This window comes from Oncorhynchus keta, chromosome 25, assembly GCF_023373465.1.
Source record: "Oncorhynchus keta strain PuntledgeMale-10-30-2019 chromosome 25, Oket_V2, whole genome shotgun sequence".
Taxonomy (NCBI): Eukaryota; Metazoa; Chordata; class Actinopteri; order Salmoniformes; family Salmonidae; genus Oncorhynchus; species Oncorhynchus keta.
The window spans coordinates 23113558-23133854 of NC_068445.1; the positions used below are offsets into that span (position 1 = coordinate 23113558).

The window sequence follows — 20297 nt, forward strand, 5'->3', positions numbered from 1 at the left end:
GCAAGATACAGTAGATGGTATCGAGTACAGTATATACATGAGATGAGTATGTAAACAAAGTGGCATAGTTAAAGTGGCTAGTGATACATGTATTACATAAAGATGCAGTAGATGATATAGAGTACAGTATATACGTACGTATACATATGAGATGAATAATGTAGGGTATGTAAACATCATATTAGGTAGCATTGTTTAAAGTGGCTAGTGATATATTTTACATCATTTCCCATCAATTCCCATTATTAGTGGCTGGAGTTGAGTCAGTGTGTTGGCAGCAGCCACTCAATGTTAGTGGTGGCTGTTTAACATTCTGATGGCCTTGAGATAGAAGCTGTTTTTCAGTCTCTCGGTCTCAGCTTTGATGCACCTGTACTGACCTCGCCTTCTGGATGATAGCGGGGTGAACAGGCAGTGGCTCGGGTGGTTGTTGTCCTTGATGATCTTTATGGCCCTCCTGTGACATCGGGTGGTGTAGGTGTCCTGGAGGGCAGGTAGTTTGCCCCCGGTGATGCGTTGTGCAGACCTCACTACCCTCTGGAGAGCCTTACGGTTGTGGGCGGAGCAGTTGCCGTACCAGGCGGTGATACAGCCCGACAGGATGCTCTTGATTGTGCATCTGTAGAAGTTTGTGAGTGCTTTTGGTGACAAGCCGAATTTCTTCAGCCTCCTGAGGTTGAAGAGGCGCTGCTGGGCCTTCTACACGATGCTGTCTGTGTGGGTGGACCAATTCAGTTTGTCTGTGATGTGTACGCCGAGGAACTTAAAACTTACTACCCTCTACACTACTGTTCCATCAATGTGGATAGGGGGGTGTTCCCTCTGCTGTTTCCTGAAGTCCACAATCATCTCCTTAGTTTTGTTGACGTTGAGTGTGAGGTTATTTTCCTGACACCACACTCCGAGGGCCCTCACCTCCTCCCTGTAGGCAGTCTAGTCGTTGTTGGTAATCAAGCCTACCACTGTTGTGTCGTCCGCAAACTTGATGATTGAGTTGGAGGCGTGCGTGGCCACGCAGTCGTGGGTGAACAGGGAGTACAGGAGAGGGCTCAGAACGCACCCTTGTGGGGCCCCAGTGTTGAGGATCAGCGGGGTGGAAATGTTGTTGCCTACCCTCACCACCTGGGGGCGGCCCGTCAGGAAGTCCAGTACCCAGTTGCACAGGGCGGGGTCGAGACCCAGTTTCTCGAGCTTGATAACGAGCTTGGAGGGCACTATGGTGTTAAATACTGAGCTGTAGTCGATGAACAGCATTCTCACATAGGTATTCCTCTTGTCCAGATGGGTTAGGGCAGTGTGCAGTGTGGTTGAGATTGTATCGTCTGTGGACCTATTTGGGCGGTAAGCTAATTTGAGTGGGTCTAGGGTGTCAGGTAGGGTGGAGGTGATATGGTCCTTGACTAGTCTCTCAAAGCACTTAATGATGATGGAAGTGAGTGCTACGGGGCGGTAGTCGTTTAGCTCAGTTACCTTAGTTTTCTTGTGAACAGGAACAATGGTGGCCCTCTTGAAGCATGTGGGAACAACAGACTGGGATAGGGATCGATTGAATATGTCCGTAAACACACCAGCCAGCTGGTCTGCGCATGCTCTGAGGGCGCGGCTGGGGATGTCGTCTGGGCCTGCAGCCTTGCGAGGGTTGACACGTTTAAATGTTTTCCTCACGTCGGCTGCAGTGAAGGAGAGTCCGCATGTTTTAGTTGCAGGCCGTGTCAGTGGCACTGTATTGTCCTCAAAGCGGGCAGAAAAGTTATTTAGTCTGCCTGGGAGCAAGACATCCTGGTCCGTGACTGGGCTGGTTTTCTTTTTGTAATCCGTGATTGACTGTAGACCCTGCCACATACCTCGTGTCTGAGCCGTTGAATTGAGATTCTACTTTGTCTCTATACTGACGCTTAGCTTGTTTGATTGCCTTGCGGAGGGAATAGCTACACTGTTTGTATTCGGTCATGTTTCCGGTCACCTTGCCCTGATTAAAAGCAGTGGTTCGGGATTTCAGTTTCACGCGAATGCTGCCATCAATCCACGGTTTCTGGTTTGGGAATGTTTTAATCGTTGCTATGGGAATGACATCTTCAACGCACATTCTAATGAACTCGCTCACCGAATCAGCGTATTCGTCAATGTTGTTGTCTGACGCAATACGAAACATATCCCAGTCCACGTGATGGAAGCAGTCTTGGAGTGTGGAATCAGATTGGTCAGACCAGCGTTGAACAGACCTCAGCGTGGGAGCCTCTTGTTTTAGTTTCTGTCTGTAGGCAGGGATCAACAAAATGGAGTCGTGGTCAGCTTTTCTGTGCTCTTATTGGTTGCAACTTGCTTGACAATCCATTTTAAGTTACAGTGATATGGTATCTTTAAAATAAAAATGTTTTATTTTTTCAGTCAATAAAACCAAATTAAGCAATATAAGAATAATGAGTTAATCAAATTCCGAGTGCTAGATTAGTTGTTCCCCACTAAAGCAGCTCTAAATGATGATGCTATGGAACTGTAGAAGCTGTGTGTTTCAACAGGGCCCTTGCATGTTAGCCATGTTTGGCATGACAATGAGCGACAATGAGTTGGCATGATAGCACAAACATATGGCCAGGACTGTCTATACTTCTGGCATCTTGTATATGTTTAATGAGGTGTGACTGAGCTGATATGGTCCAGTACAGCCTAACCTTATTGACTTGTGTCTAAGCCATGACTGACTGGGTGGTGACAGGAATTGCTGTAGCAGTTGGAATAAACACAGGCTGGTCTCACTGCACCTTTGGCAATAATTGCAGGTACTTAGCCAAGGAACTATCCTCTAACTAGCATAGTATAAAATGACCAGTCAAATATTAGGCGTTAACTAATAGGCCTGACTGACTGGTTATGCTACATGACACCATAAACAAATGCCACATCACAAGAACATTATGTGAAAAAGCGCAAGGGCACACATTATTGTCCATGAGAAGATATGAGGAGAACAGCTTTCACAACTTAACATAATCTCACTCAGCACAGCAAAAGATGATCGCAGAGCACATGCCAAGGCTGGAGAAAAGGATGAAAGAATGTTTCATGGAGATGGAATAAAAAGGGAAGTAAATGAGGAATAAGACGCAGGGACAAGTCCTCCACAGAGACTGGTGAGAACGATGGAACAAAGACCAAAATAAGAAAGTGTGTTGTGTGTATTATACAACTAATGTATGCATACATGGAAAGCATGCAGGTAAGTGTATGCTTTGACAACCAAAATGTATTTGTATGTGTGTGCACACAATGGGAAGGTGCTTGAACTGCAGGAAGAAGTAGCAAAGTCATCGTACTCATGGGTGGGCGAGAGCTCCGAGAGCTCCGAGAGCCTTCCACCGCCCTGGGAGAAGGGGATGTCTGAGGGACTGATCCCAAACTCCTTTACTCTGCAGAGCAGAGCACAGCACAGCACCAGGCCCAGAGTAGAGGAGCAGGAAACACAAGAGAGAGGGGATGAGGGTCAGGACACACAAAACTAGAAGAGAGAAATAGGCATTTTCCTTTCCCCATGACCTGCCTGCCACAGTGGCACTCATTCAGTCTTTCACATGTAGCCTACATCTCATCAAACTGCTGCAGGCAGATATTCCCAATTCAAATAATTGTATGATCATAGAGAGCCCTTTCTTTACATCATTATATCTGCCTATTGAGGCTCAGAAGCCTCATACCTTAAGGGAAGAATTCGGCAGTACCTGTATGGTTAGTGAGAAAGTCCATATTGCAAATGTACGGTCCCTTACTAGACGTCCGAAATCGTTTGTAAAATTCGCGGACGGCGTCGGGCCGAGCGGCAGGGCCGGACCTACCAGGAAGTCATCAAATGAACGTTGTCGGACATTCGGTTTCCGTTTACAAAAATAATAAGATTTATGTCATTTTTCCCATGTCCCGGAAATTCCCACAAGAGGGCATAAGCAATCATATGGCTATTGCTACAAAACATCACGATTCACGACGGGGCCTTATCTCGAAAACTGAAAATATTTAGAAGCCGAAACTCGGTGAGCGTAGGGGCGGCATAATGGGCAGTTGGCCCCGAACAAGATGGCGTCTAGGCCTCAACGGTTTTTGAGTTATGGCCATTTATCTGGGATTAAAGGTCCAAAATGAAAATAGAGAAATTATTTTTCCACTTCACGTCAAAGTCAAGGAGCCTCCGGTGTCAATAAAAAAGAACCAGCCATTTATCTATCGTCATTTAAGAGAAATCGTACAACGACACCTTGGTGATGTTCACGGATAGGTGTTTTTTTTTCAACGGTTACAGATCCAGTTGCAGGTTGTTCTTACGAATCTTTTTAAAGTGTGCTGCGGAGCTCTGCGAGATTTCTGTGATTTTCTATGATTTTCTGAAATAACACACACTCACTAAACCCTCCGTAAATAACTCAGTTCTTAACGTAAAGACTTAAAACTCGGGATTCTGTAAAGGCATACCCCAATCATGATATGAGTTTATTTATAGCTTCCTGTGCCAACCGGAAGTGCCTTTAATGGTGTCACAGTGGCAGTTTCCATGGGTTAAAAAGGTCAGATCTTTTCAAAACTTCATATGTGTGACTAGGTAACCCTCATGAACTGTAAATCAGTCATTTCTCCCAGCAGATGTCAAAGAAAAGCTCTCACACGCACACACAGCAAGGATGGAGTGAAAAAGTGTGGTTCTTAAAGACACAGAGAGCAGGCAATGGCATAAACATAATGTCTAGGCCGTGCCGAGTTCAACGAGATATCCCGCTTGACCGTAGCTCGCTCGGTCTGAGCGCAGCGACCATTAGAAAAGTAGGCCCAAAATGAAGCCTGCCCCACAACGTCATTTGCTTTTGGGTGACAGTGAGAGAACCGTTAGGGTGAGAAGCACAATTCGACCTCAGGTATGTTCCTAAGGTCCTTCCGATCCGTGCAAGCCTAACGTTGACAGTGTGGCATTAACCCTTAATAGTTAAAAGATGGTGTTTACTTCAAAAAGTTTGCATTGATTTCTCTCCCCATAGGAATACATTGCCTTTACCCCTAAATTCAACCTGAAGTCTATATGGGTTATGAATGCCGTATGAACCTGTCTTTGGTAACAGTCCATCAGGCCAGTATGAGGTCTACCTGTGTTGATTCTAAGCTTCCTGGACCAACCGGAAGTGGTTAAAATCACCCTAAAAGTGTTTTTCCATTACCTGCCTGCAGTTTGATAGACATAGTGCATTCAACCCTGTGTAAATCAGTCAATTCTTAACGTAAGGACTTAAAACTCAGGATTCTGTAAAAGCATAGCCCAGTGAGGATATGTGTTGACTTATAGCTTCCTGTGACAACCGGAAGTGCCTTAATTGGTGTCTCAGGGGCTGTTTCGAGGGGTTAAAAAAGTCAGATCTGTCCAAAACTTCATATGTGTGATTAGGCAACCCCATGAACTGTAAATCAGTCATTTTTCCCATAAAATTTCAAAGGAAAACTAAATCACACAGACACACAACTTGGAAGGAGGGACGTATTGGGGGTTGTAGAGACAGACAGTGCCTCCAATAGTTAGCTTTGTTCGAGCTAAAAAGAACCGTCAGACCTAGAGTTCCGAAACTTTAGAAACCTGTTCTAGACCTCGGGTCGATAGTGCGTGGTGAGTTAGGTGGCTCTAGAAGGTTCTCGGACCGAGAAATAGCCTCGTACATTTGCAATGATTTCAATTCATTTTGACCATTACGAAAATGGCGACATTTAGAAAAGTCTCAGAGACACAAGACTAGGTGCATTGGAACCGGCTCGGCCCATAGAGACGGACCCCAACGTTTCGGTCCGATAGCTCATTCAAGGACCCCATAGCAAGGCATGGAAAAAAGTGGATTTTCAGCACCAATTAGGGTTTTACTCGGGCACCGAAGGACCTATCGAGCCGAAACTCGGGATTCGGGGTCGCCTCACATAGGCCTTCACATAATGTCTGACCTGGACCCGCAGCTAGAACGTAACTATGTGTTTTACGTTTTTATTATGTTTTAAACTAATGGCGCTGTGAATTATGGGCCTGCTCTGACATATGTGATAGTTGGCTTCTAAATGAGTTGGAAAAAGTGGGTTTGGTGTCAATTGGTATCAGTTTGGTGTCAGAATGACATCTAATTGACTGGTGGACACTGACTTGCTAGTTGACTTTTGTACATTAGCAATATGTTTAAACGGAGAGGGACCATCACCAAAATGGCATTCTGAAATCAACACAAAAAATGGCATCACCATAGTCTCCAGGCTGTGCAGAGTTCAACGAGACGCCCCGCTTGACCGTAGCTCGCTCTGAGTGCAGCGACCTTGAAAAAAGAAGGCGCAAAAGGAAGCCTGGCCCTCAATGTCATTTGCTTTTGGGTGACAGTGAGAGAACCGTTAGGGTGAGAAGCACAATTCGACCTCAGGTACGTTCCTGAGGTCCTCCCGATCCGTGCAAGCCTAACCTTGACCATGTGGCATTAACCCTTAATAGTTAAAATAAGGTGTTTACTTCAAAGAGTTTGCATTGACTTCTCTCCCCATAGGAATACATTGCCTGCACCCCTAAATTCAACCTGAAGCCTATGTGGGTTATGAATGACTTATGAACCTGTCTTCTATGACAGTCCATCAGACCACTATGAGGTCTACCTGTGCCAATTATAAGCTTCCTGAAGCAACCGGAAGTGGTTGAAATCACCTTATCAGTGTTGATCCATACACTGCATGCAGTTTGATAGACATAGTGCATTCAACCCTGTGTAGATCAGTCAATTCTTAACTTAAAGACTTAAAACTCAGGATTCTGTAAGTGGCTATGTCAATCAAGACATGTGTTTACTTATAGCTTCCTGTGCCAACCGGAAGTGCCTTTAATTGGGTCACACTGTCTGTTTTGAAGGGTTAGAAAAGTCACATCTCTCCAAAACTTCATATGTGTGACCAGGTAACCCTCCTAAACTGTAAATCAGTCATTTCTCCCAGCAGATGTCAAAGAAAAGCTCTCACACGCACACACAGCAAGGATGGAGTGAAAAAGTGTGGTTCTTAAAGACACAGAGAGCAGGCAATGGCATAAACATAATGTCTAGGCCGTGCCGAGTTCAACGAGATATCCCGCTTGACCGTAGCTCGCTCGGTCTGAGCGCAGCGACCATTAGAAAAGTAGGCCCAAATGAAGCCTGCCCCACAACGTCATTTGCTTTTGGGTGACAGTGAGAGAACCGTTAGGGTGAGAAGCACAATTCGACCTCAGGTACGTTCCTAAGGTCCTTCCGATCCGTGCAAGCCTAACGTTGACCGTGTGGCATTAACCCTTAATAGTTAAAAGAAGGTGTTTACTTCAAATAGTTTGCATTGATTTCTCTCCCCATAGGAATACATTGCCTTTACCCCTAAATTCAACCTGAAGTCTATATGGGTTATGAATGCCGTATGAACCTGTCTTTGGTAACAGTCCATCAGGCCAGTATGAGGTCTACCTGTGTTGATTCTAGGCTTCCTGGACCAACCGGAAGTGGTTAAAATCACCCTAAAAGTGTTTTTCCATTACCTGCCTGCAGTTTGATAGACATAGTGCATTCAACCCTGTGTAAATCAGTCAATTCTTAACGTAAGGACTTAAAACTCAGGATTCTGTAAGTTTCTATGTCAATCAAGACATGGGTTTACTTATAGCTTCCTGTGCCAACCGGAAGTGCCTTTAATGATGTCACAGTGGCAGTTTCCAAGGGTTAAAAAGGTCAGATCTTTTCAAAACTTCATATGTGTGACTAGGTAACCCTCATGAACTGTAAATCAGTCATTTCTCCCAACAGATGTCAAAGAAAAGCTCTCACACGCACACACAGCAAGGATGGAGTGAAAAAGTGCGGTTCTCAAAGACACAGAGAGCAGGCAATGGCATAAACATAATCTCTAGGCCGTGCCGAGTTCAACGAGATATCCCGCTTGACCGTAGCTCGCTCGGTCTGAGCGCAGCGACCATTAGAAAAGTAGGCCCAAAATGAAGCCTGCCCCACAACGTCATTTGCTTTTGGGTGACAGTGAGAGAACCGTTAGGGTGAGAAGCACAATTCGACCTCAGGTACGTTCCTAAGGTCCTTCCGATCCGTGCAAGCCTAACGTTGACCGTGTGGCATTAACCCTTAATAGTTAAAAGAAGGTGTTTACTTCAAATAGTTTGCATTGACTTCTCTCCCCATAGGAATACATTGCCTGCACCCCTAAATTCAACCTGAAGTCTATATGGGTTATGAATGCCGTATGAACCTGTCTTTGATAACAGTCCATCAGGCCAGTATGAGGTCTACCTGTGTTGATTCTAGGCTTCCTGGACCAACCGGAAGTGGTTAAAATCACCCTAAAAGTGTTTTTCCATTACCTGCCTGCAGTTTGATAGACATAGTGCATTCAACCCTGTGTAAATCAGTCAATTCTTAACGTAAGGACTTAAAACACAGGATTCTGTAAAAGCATAGCCCAGTGAGGATATGTGTTGACTTATAGCTTCCTGTGCCAACCGGAAGTGCCTTAATTGGTGTCTCAGGGGCTGTTTCGAGGGGTTAAAAAAGTCAGATCTGTCCAAAACTTCATATGTGTGATTAGGCAACCCCCATGAACTGTAAATCAGTCATTTTTCCCATAAAATTTCAAAGGAAAACTAAATCACACAGACACACAACTTGGAAGGAGGGACGTATTGGGGGTTGTAGAGACAGACAGTGCCTCCAATAGTTAGCTTTGTTCGAGCTAAAAAGAACCGTCAGACCTAGAGTTCCGAAACTTTAGAAACCTGTTCTAGACCTCGGGTCGATAGTGCGTGGTGAGTTAGGTGGCTCTAGAAGGTTCTCGGACCGAGAAATAGCCTCGTACATTTGCAATGATTTCAATTCATTTTGACCATTACGAAAATGGCGACATTTAGAAAAGTCTCAGAGACACAAGACTAGGTGCATTGGAACCGGCTCGGCCCATAGAGACGGACCCCAACGTTTCGGTCCGATAGCTCATTCAAGGACCCCATAGCAAGGCATGGAAAAAAGTGGATTTTCAGCACCAATTAGGGTTTTACTCGGGCACCGAAGGACCTATCGAGCCGAAACTCGGGATTCGGGGTCGCCTCACATAGGCCTTCACATAATGTCTGACCTGGACCCGCAGCTAGAACGTAACTATGTGTTTTACGTTTTTATTATGTTTTAAACTAAAGGCGCTGTGAATTATGGGCCTGCTCTGACATATATGATAGTTGGCTTCTAAATGAGTTGGAAAAAGTGGGTTTGGTGTCAATTGGTATCAGTTTGGTGTCAAAATGACATCTAATTGACTGATGGACACTGACTTGCTAGTTGACTTTTGTACATTAGCAATATGTTTAAACGGAGAGGGACCATCACCAAAAGTGACATTCTGAAATCAACCCTAACGAGCCATGGAGATGAACCAGAATCACTGCCCAGCTATCCCGAGTTCATCGGGCCAGTCAATTTCACATTCCTGCAGGATTTTTATAGCATGACAAATTCGTGATGGTACCTGCCCATTGAACCATATTGCAAATGCACAGTGACTTTGCAAAAGTGAGAAAACATAAACAAATGGACATGATGAAATCAACACAACGAGTGATGGAAATGTACAACTATCACTGCTCAGCCATCCTGTGTTCATCAGACCAGTCAATTTTGCATTTTTGAGCATGTCAAATTTCATATGGTAAATGCACATTGAAACATATTGCAAATGCGCGCGCACTTGCAATATGATTCTATAGTGTAAAACATCACCTAATGGACATGATGAAATCAACACAACGAGTGATGGAAATGTACAACTATCACTGCTCGGCCATCCTGTGTCCATCAGACCAGTCAATTTTGCATTTTTGAGCATGTCAAATTTCATATGGTAAATGCACATTGAAACATATTGCAAATGCGCGCGCACTTGCAATATGATTCTATAGTGAAAAACATCACCTAATGGACATGATGAAATCAACACAACGAGTGATGGAAATGTACAACTATCACTGCTCGGCCATCCTGTGTCCATCAGACCAGTCAATTTTGCATTTTTGAGCATGTCAAATTTCATATGGTAAATGCACATTGAAACATATTGCAAATGCGCGCGCACTTGCAATATGATTCTATAGTGTAAAAACATCACCTAATGGACATGATGAAATCAACACAACGAGTGATGGAAATGTACAACTATCACTGCTCGGCCATCCTGTGTCCATCAGACCAGTCAATTTTGCATTTTTGAGCATGTCAAATTTCATATGGTAAATGCACATTGAAACATATTGCAAATGCGCGCGCACTTGCAATATGATTCTATAGTGTAAAAACATCACCTAATGGACATGATGAAATCAACACAACGAGTGATGGAAATGTACAACTATCACTGCTCGGCCATCCTGTGTCCATCAGACCAGTCAATTTTGCATTTTTGAGCATGTCAAATTTCATATGGTAAATGCATTTGAAACATATTTTAAACCAGTGCACAACAATGCACTTGCAATTGCATGATTCTATAGTGAAAAACATCACCTAATGGACATGATGAAATCAACACAACAGTGATGGAAATGTACAACTATCACTGCTCGGCCATCCTGTGTTCATCAGACCAGTCAATTTCACATTCCTGCAGGATTTTATAGCATGACAAATTTCATGATGGTACCTGCCCATTGAACCATATTGCAAATGCACAGTGACTTTGCAAAAGTGAAAAACATAAACAAATGGACATGATGAAATCAACACAACAGGTGATGGAAATGTACAACTATCACTGCTCAGCCATCCTGTGTCCATCAGACCAGTCAATTTTGCATTTTTGAGCATGTCAAATTTCATATGGTAAATGCACATTGAAACATATTGCAAATGCGCGCGCACTTGCAATATGATTCTATAGTGAAAAACATCACCTAATGGACATGATGAAATCAACACAACGAGTGATGGAAATGTACAACTATCACTGCCCGGCCATCCTGTGTTCCCATAGCGAGCATTAATATCAGAATGACCGGTAAATGCATTTACAACCATATTTTAATTTTTGGGTTACCAGTTGCACAACAATGCACGTGCATTTGCAATATGATTCTATAGTGAAAAACATCACCTAATGGACATGATGAAATCAACACAACAAGTGATGGAAATGTACAACTATCACTGCTCGGCCATCCTGTGTTCATCAGACCAGTCAATTTCACATTCCTGCAGGATTTTTATAGCATGACAAATTTGTGATGGTACCTGCCCATTGAACCATATTGCAAATGCACAGTGACTTTGCAAAAGTGAGAAAACATAAACAAATGGACATGATGAAATCAACACAACAGGTGATGGAAATGTACAACTATCACTGCTCAGCCATCCTGTGTTCATCAGACCAGTCAATTTTGCATTTTTGAGCATGTCAAATTTCATATGGTAAATGCACATTGAAACATATTGCAAATGCGCGCGCACTTGCAATATGATTCTATAGTGAAAAACATCACCTAATGGACATGATGAAATCAACACAACGAGTGATGGAAATGTACAACTATCACTGCTCGGCCATCCTGTGTCCATCAGACCAGTCAATTTTGCATTTTTGAGCATGTCAAATTTCATATGGTAAATGCACATTGAAACATATTGCAAATGCGCGCGCACTTGCAATATGATTCTATAGTGTAAAAACATCACCTAATGGACATGATGAAATCAACACAACGAGTGATGGAAATGTACAACTATCACTGCCCGGCCATCCTGTGTTCCCATAGCGAGCATTAATATCAGAATGACCGCTAAATGCATTTACAACCATATTTTTATTTTTGGGTTACCAGTTGCACAACAATGCACGTGCATTTGCAATATGATTCTATAGTGAAAAAACATCACCTAATGGACATGATGAAATCAACACAACAAGTGATGGAAATGTACAACTATCACTGCTCGGCCATCCTGTGTTCATCAGACCAGTCAATTTCACATTCCTGCAGGATTTTTATAGCATGACAAATTTCGTGATGGTACCTGCCCATTGAACCATATTGCAAATGCACAGTGACTTTGCAAAAGTGAAAAACATAAACAAATGGACATGATGAAATCAACACAACAGGTGATGGAAATGTACAACTATCACTGCTCAGCCATCCTGTGTTCATCAGACCAGTCAATTTTGCATTTTTGAGCATGTCAAATTTCATATGGTAAATGCACATTGAAACATATTGCAAATGCGCGCGCACTTGCAATATGATTCTATAGTGAAAAAACATCACCTAATGGACATGATGAAATCAACACAACGAGTGATGGAAATGTACAACTATCACTGCTCGGCCATCCTGTGTCCATCAGACCAGTCAATTTTGCATTTTTGAGCATGTCAAATTTCATATGGTAAATGCACATTGAAACATATTGCAAATGCGCGCGCACTTGCAATATGATTCTATAGTGTAAAAACATCACCTAATGGACATGATGAAATCAACACAACGAGTGATGGAAATGTACAACTATCACTGCCCGGCCATCCTGTGTTCCCATAGCGAGCATTAATATCAGAATGACCGTAAATGCATTTACAACCATATTTTAATTTTTGGGTTACCAGTTGCACAACAATGCACGTGCATTTGCAATATGATTCTATAGTGAAAAAACATCACCTAATGGACATGATGAAATCAACACAACAAGTGATGGAAATGTACAACTATCACTGCTCGGCCATCCTGTGTTCATCAGACCAGTCAATTTCACATTCCTGCAGGATTTTTATAGCATGACAAATTTGTGATGGTACCTGCCCATTGAACCATATTGCAAATGCACAGTGACTTTGCAAAAGTGAGAAAACATAAACAAATGGACATGATGAAATCAACACAACAGGTGATGGAAATGTACAACTATCACTGCTCAGCCATCCTGTGTTCATCAGACCAGTCAATTTTGCATTTTTGAGCATGTCAAATTTCATATGGTAAATGCACATTGAAACATATTGCAAATGCGCGCGCACTTGCAATATGATTCTATAGTGAAAAAACATCACCTAATGGACATGATGAAATCAACACAACGAGTGATGGAAATGTACAACTATCACTGCTCGGCCATCCTGTGTCCATCAGACCAGTCAATTTTGCATTTTTGAGCATGTCAAATTTCATATGGTAAATGCACATTGAAACATATTGCAAATGCGCGCGCACTTGCAATATGATTCTATAGTGTAAAAACATCACCTAATGGACATGATGAAATCAACACAACGAGTGATGGAAATGTACAACTATCACTGCCCGGCCATCCTGTGTTCCCATAGCGAGCATTAATATCAGAATGACCGGTAAATGCATTTACAACCATATTTTTATTTTTGGGTTACCAGTTGCACAACAATGCACGTGCATTTGCAATATGATTCTATAGTGTAAAAACATCACCTAACGGAGATGATGAAATCAACACAACGAGTGATGGAAATGTACAACTATCACTGCTCGGCCATCCTGTGTTCATCAGACCAGTCAATTTTGCATTTTTGAGCAAGGTCAAATTTCATATGGTAAATGCACATTGAAACATATTGCAAATGCACGTGCACTTGCAATATGATTATATAGTGAAAAACATCACAAAATGGACATGATGAAGTCAACACAACGAGTGATGGAAAGGAACAACTATCACTGCCCGGCCATCCCGAGTTCATCAGGCCAGTCAATTTTGCATTTCTGCAGGATTTTTGAGCATGTCAAATTTCTTACGTCATTTGGCCCACAAAAAAAATCCTTATGCACAATTTAAAAAAATATATAAAAAAATATGATAATAAAATTGGACAAAAGTATATTCATACAGTTCTTACACATGTGTAATTGACAAAAAATTGAAAGAATTTCAAAAAACGGTCCAGAAAGCACTTTTTTAAGGGTGTGTGAAGTTTTTTACAAAATTTTGACATTTTTGACTTTTGACTTTTGACTTCCTATGAAATCATATTGGAATTGGACAAAACATATTCCTTATGCGCATGTAAAAAAAAAAAAAAAATTATGATAATAAAATTGGACAAAAGTATATTCATACAGTTCTTACACATGTGTAATTGACAAAAATCGAAAGAATTTCGAAAAACGGTCCAGAAAGCACTTTTTTATGGGTGTGTGAAGTTTTTTACAAAATTTTGACATTTTTGACTTTTGACTTTTGACTTCCTATGAAATCATATTGGAATTGGACAAAACATATTCCTTATGCGCATGTAAAAAAAAAAAAAAAAATTATGATAATAAAATTGGACAAAAGTATATTCATACAGTTCTTACACATGTGTAATTGACAAAAAATCGAAAGAATTTCGAAAAACGGTCCAGAAAGCACTTTTTTATGGGTGTGTGAAGTTTTTTACAAAATTTTGACATTTTTGACTTTTGACTTTTGACTTCCTATGAAATCATATTGGAATTGGACAAAACATATTCCTTATGCGCATATAAAAAAATTAAAAAAATTATGATAATAAAATTGGACAAAAGTATATTCATACAGTTCTTACACATGTGTAATTGACAAAAAAATCGAAAGAATTTCGAAAAACGGTCCAGAAAGCACTTTTTTAAGGGGTGATAAGTTTTTGAAAAAAAGTTCATTTTTTCAAAATTTTACTTTTGGACATTAATTTGGGTTACATATCCAATATGAAAAACCCCGGTGGAGCGCATTTGCCCCCTGTTGAATTTTTTAAAGTGTTACAACTGGCAATTACCATATGGCATTTGCAATACACTTTGGATGAATCAACGCCGAATTGGGTGGTATTGGCCAATGTGTATATGGTTTGTCCGATGCCAATGACATGCCATTCATTTTTGTCCAATACAGGGGGGTCAATCTCAGCAGAGGGGGAGAGCAGCAGACTGAGGGTCAGCCTCTCAACATCCCTCCACTCCCTTTCCTCCACTGACCAAAAAGGGACACCGTCTTCTAGCTGATAGCCAAACTCTAGTCGCACCAAATTATTTCTGCCTCATGCACAAATTAATGTGGTTATTCCTATGAACAGAGAAAGTGAAATATTCCCAGGCCGCTAATAATAACAACAAGCCTATCGATACACTTTCCTTCTCATTCATTACAGCTGCAGTGGTGGTTGTAGCACAAGTGGAAGAACACCCATTAAATGGCTTATGAAAGAGTTGAATAAAGTGTTGACAGAGCTGAGTAAGAACAAACATGAACTCAGTCATAAAAACAGCAGCTCTTTGCTGTATTCATTGACAGTCTCTCTCTAGTCATGGTTTTAAACGTTTTAATCTCACAGCATCAACTTTAGCTTTCTTTTAAGCCTGCTATGTTATCGCAGACATGGTAATCTGAGACATCCGATTGGCCAGCAGTAGGCCTATAGTGTGCTTGATTTGCTCTCTGGGCCCGACGGGAAGGCAGAATATGTACCTTCAGACACATGAAATGGTTCAAAATGGGAACACTTCACCTACCCAGCCAACGGCGCGATACAAAAACAAACAAAAATAGAAACACAAAGCTTTATCGTTGTTTTTTAAAGAGAAATGTTTGGCGATCGACTAGGAATACTTTGGTGACCCCCTGGCCTAGACCATGGGCAAGGTGTCTTAAAAAAAGTAATTTTTAATAAAATCAGAGATGACTGAACCATATGCCAGTGAGGAAAGAATTCACCAATTACCAATCCCACTAGCAGTGACTAATGATGAACTCACCATGCATGTGCGGGAGTTCTCCCCTATGAAGGAGTCTCGGAGGACCTGTGTCAGCTTGCTGGCCCTGAATGGAGTGTGTGGTTTGTTCCGTCCCAGCGCCCTGATGCACTCCTGGTAGAGTTAAAGAGAGACACAATGAGCTACAGTTTGCCTGCCTGCTGCTAAGTCTGACTGGCTGACTGATATACATTCTGAGAGAGATGGGACAGGAAAAATACAGTTGACCATTTCTATAAGATTACGTTATGTCCAACTAAGCCTGCTAGTTCTGTTCAACTGGAGGAAAATGCATCTCAGACAGCACACTATCAGAGCTGTATTCATGTAAAATCCTGTAAATCCCTCTAAGATGAATAAACTTTTACTTGAACTACCAGACTAAACATCTGCTGACTTTCTACCGAGTGTCCCTGTCAGAATGCTCTGCAGCTGCTCTCTGACCTCTCCCCTCTGACCTTTAGTGCCAGAAGGCTCTTGTTGATCTCAGCGCCCTCCAGGCGTGTCTGGCGGTCAGCGCTGGATGTGTCGGCCCCCCTCTCGTTCCCCGCCAGGTCGATCAGGGAGAACTTGCCATGCATCTTCCCCTTCCTCCTCAGAATGATCTGGAACACGGCGTGGCTACGGGACAAGTGGGCGTTGGCCGAGGTCTGCCCTGACGTTCTGAGAGAGAGGGACAGAGAGGGAGAAAGAAAGCAGGAAGGAGAGCATTTAAATGTAATGCACAATAACATTTTAAAGATCACTGTTTATGTCATTAGTTAGGGCAACTGTGGGATGTTGCTACAAATACCTTCCACTCCGTTGCCTTACCTGCAGCTGTTGCCCACTATGAGTTTGAGAACATCCTCTGTGCATTTGACATCTCTCTCATGCAACCCCACCACCTGCACCTGCTGCTTCCCATCCTCCAGCACCCGGAGCTTAGCCTTACCATTCAGCAGGTCAAACACCTAGAAGACACACACAACAATCATGTCAAATACCTATACAACCACACACTCAGTCAGGTCCAACACATATAGAACCGCAACTTAAAACCAGTCTGTCAATATAATCACCCACGGGAGAAATACACAGTTTCCCCTTACAGTCCGAGTTAAACACTTACAACCAAGTTCCCTACATTATTTTGGGGCACTGACCAATTGAGGTCTTGGAAGCAGAAACTTGAACGTTGTGAGAATTCTGTGCAAACTCCAGCACATGTTTACAGTGAACACTGAGGCTGTACCCTTACCGTTTTAAACAGTAGTCAATAATCTAATGGCTATTTGAGCATAATGTAGGCCTATCAGTAGCCTACCAATGAAACCAATGGAGAAAATCCGTTAATATTTTCCCATGGAAATAGCTTTAAATTTCTATGATAGGCATAGAATTTTTTTTTTTTTTTTTTTACATCATGGACCAAATAGGTCATTGTAAATTGCATTGTAATGTGTTATATGATGCAATATAAACTGTGCGGTTCGAGCACCGAATGCTCATTGGCTTACAGCTGTGCTAAATCAGACCGTATACCATGGGTATGACAAAACATGTATTTTTACTGCTCCAATTACATTGGTAACCAGTTTATAATAGCAATAAGGCACCTCGGGGGTTTGTGATATATAGCCAATATACCACGGCTAAGGGCTGTATCCAGGCACTCCGCGTTGCGTCGTGCATAAGAACAGCCCTTAGTCGTGGTATATAGGTCATCGTGCCTTATTGCTTAAATAAACCACATTACAAAATCAAATATATTATTATTACCAAGCAATAAGGCCCGAGGGGGTGTGGTATATGGCTAATATACCACGGCTAAGGGATGTTCTTAAGCACAACGCAACGCAGAGTGCAAGGACACAGCCCTTATATGGCCAATATACCACAGCTATCACAAAACACTGAGGTGCCTTATTGATATTATAATCTAGATAACAACATAATTAGGGCAGTATAAATATTTTTTTTGTCATACCCATGGTATACGGGCTGATATACCACAGCTTTCAGCCAAACAGCATTCAGGGCTCGAACCACCCAGTTTATAAAGAGAATTGGACAATGTAGGCTATACTCTGCCTATTAATTTATATGCAACAGACCTTTAATTAAAGACTCAATCTTGCAAAGTTAGATTTGTTTTGTTGCATTGAAAAGGGGCTGATAATGTTGATTCGATCACATTAGAGAAAAACGTTGATAGTGGAAACTGATAGGACGAACTCAGTGAAACTCAAATCTCTTGCGTCTACTGCCCCGGCAGTCCTGGAGATGCGTGGCCACGCACACGCGCAGCTTAGAAGTAACATTGCCTACAACCAAAACCACAAGTGGAGGCTGTATAAACAAGTCATTAATCACTTGCCTTTCCACTGTAGATTTCAAAGAAGGTTGCGTACACCTGAAGATCTAACTTCTTGTGGCAGGGTTTCTTCAACATGACAAACACATCCCGAGCTGCATGAGGACAAAGGGGAAAAAGACTAAGAGAAAGTTTTACAATTGTAATAGGTTCTGAGCATTACAGCACCAACAACAATACACTAAGAATCACTTACCAGCTAATGCATAAATCCCTTTAGAACAATCCTGGTTCTTTCCAGAAAAATCTCCACCCATAGTCTGAAACAAAAGACGGTAATATTCACAGTTCTGATTGTGGGTGAAACATAAATAGAAATGAAAATGCAACAACGCTTGTACACATTGAACCTGGATGTCGCGGATGTAATGTTATTGTTAAGTTAGTGTTTAATAATTGACATGCATCAGCAGAAGAGGATGAGGAGGCTGGTGTGTGTGCGACTCACATGCGTTTTGCCACTACCAGTCTGTCCATAGGCGAAGCACGTGGCCATGCCCCTCTCAAAGATGGTCTCCACCAGGGGCCTGGCAGTAAACCTGTAGTATGTACATATTCTTTATCCCCTTACACTGTGTATAAGACAGTAGTTTTGGAATTGTTAGTTAGATTACTTGTTGGTTATTACTGCATTGTCGGAACTAGAAGCACAAGCATTTCGCTACACTCGCATTAACATCTGCTAACCATGTGTATGTGACAAATACAACTTGATTTGATTTGATTTGATAGTAGAAACACACAAATCCACTCAGTGTGTGCATTCACACACACTAGCAAAACACATACTTGCACACATTCCATCACAACACCCTAACAAACACACACCATCAAAATACATCCCACACACACACACACACACCCCCCCAATGCAAGCAGTCCTCCTGGATTGAATTCCAGTAAAAACATACAGCTGACACAAACAAAACAGTTGTTTTACTGCAACAACCGACTGCTCTCTGTCTGACCTGTAAACCATTTCATTAGTGGTGCTGTCATCAAAGGCGTAGTCGAAGCGGAAGGTCTGGTTCTCCAGGTAGCGCGTCAGGTCCACCTTCTGCTTGGGCTCATGGACCATCACCACATCCTTACTGGAGATGGTAATCACATCCAGGTCCCTTATAGTCAACTCTAGAACACACACAGCCATGTTAATGAAAGTATACAGAAAAGATACACTATATACACAAAACTATGTGGACACCCCTTCAAATTAGCGACTTCAGCTATTTCAGCCACACTCGTTGCTGACAGGTGTCTAAAATTGAGCACACCGCCATGCAATCTCCATAGACAAACATTGACCTTACTGAAGAGTTCAGTGACGTTCAATGTTGCACCGTCATAGGATGCCACCTTTCCAACAAGTCAGTTCGTCAAATTTCTGCCCTGCTAGAGCTGCACCGGTCAACTTTAAGTGCTGTTATTGAGAAGTTCAAACGTCTAGGAGCAACAACGGCTCAGCCGCAAATTGGAAGACCACACAAGCTCACAGAACAGGACCGGCGTGTGCTGAAATGCAGAAAAATAGTCTGTCCTCGGTTGCAACACTCACTACAGAGTTCCAAACTGCCTCTGGAAGCAGTGTCAGCACAAGAACTGTTCATCGACAGCTTCATGAAATGGGCTTCCATGGCCGAGTAGCCGCACACAAGCCTAACATGCGCAATGCCAAGCGTTGGCTAGAGTGGTGTAAAGCTCGCCGCCATTGGGCTCCGGAGCAGTGGAAACGCGTTCTCTTGAGTGATGAATCACGCTTCACTATCTGGCAGTCCGGCGGATGAATCTGGGTTTGGCAGATGCCAGGAGAACGCTACCTACCGGAATGCTTAGTGCAAACTGTAAAGTTTGGTGGAGGAGGAATAATGGTCTGGGGCTGTTTTTCATGGGTCGAGCTAGGCCCCTTAGTTCAGGTGAAGGGAAATGACATTCTACATGATTCTGTGCTTCCAACTTCGTGGCAACAGTTTGGGGAAGGCCCTTTCCTGTTTCAACAATTCCCCTGTGCACAAAGCAAGGTCCATACAGAAATAGTTTGTCAAGATCGGTGTGGAAAAACTTGACTGGCCTACACAGAGCCCTGACCTCAACTCCATCGAACACTTTTGGGATGAATTGGAAATTCAACTGCGAGCCAGGCCTAAT

At 42.5% G+C, this 20297-nt stretch overlaps 1 pseudogene; it reads right to left on the reverse strand.

The window, feature by feature from the left end:
• LOC118377288 (kinesin-like protein KIF2A) overlaps positions 1-20297 on the reverse strand; it is a 48226-nt pseudogene that overhangs the window by 15173 nt on the left and 12756 nt on the right.